The sequence below is a fragment of the Sinocyclocheilus rhinocerous genome, unplaced genomic scaffold, assembly GCF_001515625.1.
Source record: "Sinocyclocheilus rhinocerous isolate Xijiao unplaced genomic scaffold, SAMN03320098_v1.1 scaffold2670, whole genome shotgun sequence".
Classification (NCBI taxonomy): Eukaryota; Metazoa; Chordata; class Actinopteri; order Cypriniformes; family Cyprinidae; genus Sinocyclocheilus; species Sinocyclocheilus rhinocerous.
This window is the reverse complement of record NW_015647012.1, coordinates 108,251-113,182: the sequence shown is the minus strand read 5'-3', so window position 1 is coordinate 113,182 and position 4,932 is coordinate 108,251.

Below are 4,932 nucleotides of genomic sequence, written 5' to 3'. Positions count from 1 at the left end.
GAGACTAAAGAAGTTCTCCAGTTTGTCTTTGTGGTAGAACCATCTAATGCAGTCAAAAACACATCATGAATTCAAGTAGGTTTCAGTGGAAATACTTAATGATTGTTGAAAAGTAGGTTAAGAAACTCTTGTGCCTGAGCCCAGTTTCTCTTGCTCTTTTAGAGGTTGAGTAACACTCACAAAACCGCACATAACAGCGGTTTGTTTCTTATTTTCCGTAAAGGCTTTAAGGTTCAAAGGACCATTTTCTGGTGACTATGCGGTCAGAGCACACAAGTCACTGCGACGAAATGATCCGCAAAGACAAAGTGATATAACTCCCTTTTTAGCTGAGTTCCTAGAGGATTTGCTGAATTTAATATTTCATAAGGGACATTTTATAGACTCTGGCCAAATCTAGAAACTAATGAGTTGAAACACAAATCTAAAAGACACCCTGCTCTCAGCAGCCAGTGAGGGGCCCATTAGTTTTAGCTAGCTTTTAGCTGCACGGTTCAGCCTATGGGGGCCTGTTCAAGGCCTATGAAAAGGCAACAGTGGTGTGTGAGCATGGCATGTAAACAGGCCTTTAATCAGGGAATGGTTTGGGGAGAGCTCTTTTTAATCTGTGATTATAACAGCAGATCAATGCAATTCCTGCTTCAAGCTGTGTCCAAGACAAAAAGGAGGATTTGCATCAAATATTCATAAGCAATGCTTTCTAATAGTTCTCCAGCTAGAGCCGATTTGGGGGTTTTATTATAGGATATTGTGCAGAGTCAATGGACTTACTGGACTCTTTTAATTACAGGGCAGTGCACCTCTGCAGTCCTGGACGATTTCACCCGGGGGTTTCTCTTGATCTGCTTTTATCTAAGGCCCGTTAATATGCAGAATGCAGTTGGATACTGTTACAGGGACATAATTGAAGAGTTCATCCAAACATTAACAGTATAATCACACTCATTTAATGTCTGAATCAGGAGTTTAACTGTATCATTGGGTTACAGTATCTAAAAACAAATTATTTATTAATTTATCCAAAATAACATATAGAGAATATATTTATGCTAGTGTTTCAGTGCCACTACAAAATAAATTGTTGTGTTGTGAATTGAGACAGAAGTCTATGAATAAATAAATAAATTCATAAAAATAGAGTCAGGAAAAATGGCAAGAAACACTTTTCTATTGAGTCTTCTCTGTCTGCATGCAAAAATGAACAGTGTAGTTCAATTCTCAAACAAATGAGTGAATCAAAACATTACAGCACAACCACTGTAGTCCGGTTCATGAACAAATTACTCTTATAAGCCAGTTCTTTAAAAAAAATAATAAGAAGAAGAATTATGGGTGACAGCCAGGTCATATGAGCTGATTCCAGGGTTATTATTTTTAGAAACACACAAAAATATATATATAAAAAAAAACTGAAAGTGTAATACATATTTTAACGAGTGAAAGGATTTTTTCAAAGTTATTAAAAACTATGACATCTAAACTGTTTTTATTTCACATTTATACAGCGAATACCAATGTTAATCTAATAAGCCACAAGTATTCATAGTCAGGTCTCCCTTAAACAAAATTAAAGTGAAAATGGAAACTATAAAAATAAAATCTAACTCAAAGTATTAATAAAAACTATATTAGTATCTCGATGATACTAAAATAACACTGACTTACTCTCTGAACTGGATTTTACCATTATTTTCAGTGATGTCCATTTCAAATGAAGCCAATTTTGGGTCAGTATCATTACTGATTCATTACTGATGTTGTTAAAGATACGCATATGCATTATACTACTTTGTTTTTGATAAATGAAAGACTGTATGTGTGCGTTTATATACACACTATATATACATACACACACTAGCAAATAAAGTAAACATTCAGAGTTCACTAAAGTGTAGAGCAACATTCCTAAAAAAAAAAAAAACACTCGGCAAAAATAAATTCCCTGAAATTGAATTAGAAATGGAAACAGATGTTTTCATTGAATTATATGCCAGACGGTCTCATTTGCCTAATTAAGTCTCAAACTGTCACTCAAACTGAGTTGCATGCTACAATTTGTCAATATTCCCTTAGATTCAAGCGTTGAAAGCTTGTGCTTGTCTATTTTTGGTTCACAAATCTACCTTGCCCAGAAATTATCACTCGTTTTTCCAGTAGTAACTTAAAGCAGCAACAAAAATCTATGATCGTCTAGCCGAGGTCGTTAAGTGCTAGAGCTAACACTTGCTCTCACTAATACAATCCACTTTAATCTTTTCAATGTTTGATTGTATTTGCTTGAAAGCAAACGCAACAAGTACATAATTATCAGACTAATTAAGCTGCCAAAACACAAACACACTGCAAGAGCACCTTCAGAACAGTGAGTGCATGATTCATTAGCATCTGCTGTAAGCCTATTAATCATCTAACAGCCAATTAGCGCACGGTTACCATTTGCAGTGGATATGTAAATAAATTCCTGGGTTAATTTCTTCCTCTGATAATAAAGGGAACATTATGAAAATTAGCTGTGTGACTATGTAAATGATCTATGTCGTTAATTGCGTGGTGGCTGATAGATGTTTTTTTTTGCCACGGACCAGAGTACTGATGCAAAGAAACATTTTCTCAGGCTGTTAGAGAAATTAAACGGGCAGCCTCAGATTCCCGAGAGGCACTTGCAGCATGCAATAATGACATTTAGCCGCCCCTCTCTCTGACTGATGATCATAATAATGCTTCTGCCTGGCAGCGAGCCAGTGGTGGTGGTGGGGGGTGGGGTCTGTGGAGGCTGGTGAATAGCAGGTTGGACACACACATAAAGGCACATAAACAGAAAATGGTGCCCTTGCACAGCTAGCCAAATTAACCGTGCCTCGCATAACTAGCAGTGATTAATATTCATTAGCGACTAGTAAAAAGAGGCCCTTCCATTAGCAAAAATTAGCTCAGTGTACAAAATACCATCACGGTATCACATGGTCACCTCTGGCTGAAAGAAAATACAGCATTAGCAACAGTAAGGTAATAGACTTTAGTCAGAGTATATGTCATATTTAATTTGACAGAACCAAAAATGTTCTGTTTGGGGTTTTAACATCTAAATGACACACTTAACATTACTATAAGCTTCATAATTCATCAATTCCATGAACTTTAAGAGATTATAAACTGTAATTCAACTCTGATTACACATCCTCAATAATGAAGAAATAACATAACATTGCTAATGTTTGGGGTCTTACACAGAGACATCAAATTTAAAACATGAATTTAAAAAGTTTATTCTTTTACATATATAAGTTAAGTCAAACTGACCCCAGAAACAAACATGTCACTAAAATGGAAACCATGTCACATTTCTGAGAAAAACTGATGATTTGTGGAGAGACAAAAACAGAAAATATTGGCATATCTAGTCCATTATGACATATCTGCTTACTGGGCTTTGATTTACTTCAGAGGTACTATAAAAAAATAATTTTAAGGCAAAATAAGAGCTAATTAATCAAAATGGCTTATTATTTTACTCAGGGACAGCAAACAGAAAAACATTAATGTCAATGTCAACAGAATATGAGGAAAAATATCTGGATTAAATAGGATGAGAAAATTAGACCTGATTTTGAATGTACTATATTTCTGCCCCTCACAGCCTCATTTTCTTTCATGTCATATTAAATAAGCCGTCTATTCTATTCTACTCTAAATAAGTCTATAAGAGAGTAATTTATGTTATACAAAGCACAGGTTCATACTCATTTTACAAACTCTATATTCCTTAAAATCCATCACATATCTGTAGGTCTGGAGATCAAATGGGTTAAGATGATATTCCCTTATTTTTGCCCCTTTTCAGCCTCAAACTGTCCTATTCTCCTCCTCTCAACCCATGATAAATGCTGCAGGCTGCTCCTAATCATCCATGGGACAAGAAAGGAAATGAGGCCTAAGACAGAGCAGGAAAGAGAGAAGGAGGGAGAAAGAGAAAGAGAGAGACAAGGAAAATGACGGAGGATGAATGGGCCGTTTACTGCGGGTGACTTGGGTTATATTTTTTTAGCACGGCTTCCAGCGTATATGGCCACAAAAACATTACTAACAAAGGAGTAGCACTGGCGAGCATCTCAGATACACAGAAGAGTAATATCTGACTTTAGCAGTTCCCTACGCACACCCTGAAAACACCCTCAGATGAGTGCAGCCAATTGGATTGTGTTTGGCTCATTGAGCTGCAATCTGAAGCCTGTCGATTGCCCCCTTGTGTCATTTCTCCCATCTGCAGGGTGATGACAAATAAGACATGATGAGAAGGAGGTGTTCGGAAAAATGAAGGCAACAGTTTGTATGGCTTTTTAGTTTACATTTTTGACCCTAAATTCACTGGAGGCCTTTAAATTTAAATAATTATATTGCCAAGACTTAAAATGTTAAAAAAATTAACGTAGGTCTACCTATTGAACTGAAAAAGGATTTTTAAAGTTGTATCGCCAAAAAAACTTTTTGTGCAAATATTACATCTATTTACATTATTTTAAATTGTTCAAAATGTTTCAAAGTGTTTTCTGTGAGAAAAGTACACATCATGGTGAGCAAAGCGCTTACAGACCTTAATTAGGTTTAATTAGACCTTAATTAGATGCCATATTAAATTTAACATGGATGAAAACAAGGCTATGAAGGATAGACTTACAATCTTTACAATGGCATGCACTGTATAAAAGTCCAAGATCAAGTAATTTTTACAACTCACAACTTTCAAAACTGTTTTATTAGGGTGACCATACGTGCCATTTTCCCAGGACGCGTCCTGGCCAGGATTTCTATATTGCCTAAAATATCTAGGGTTTGGCTTTGTTTGCGTGTGCAGACCGTTCGGTGTATGACATCGGTTTCTTGTGTTTCCGAAACGCTGTCGAGGTACTTTGAATCAAAGCAATATAGAAATCC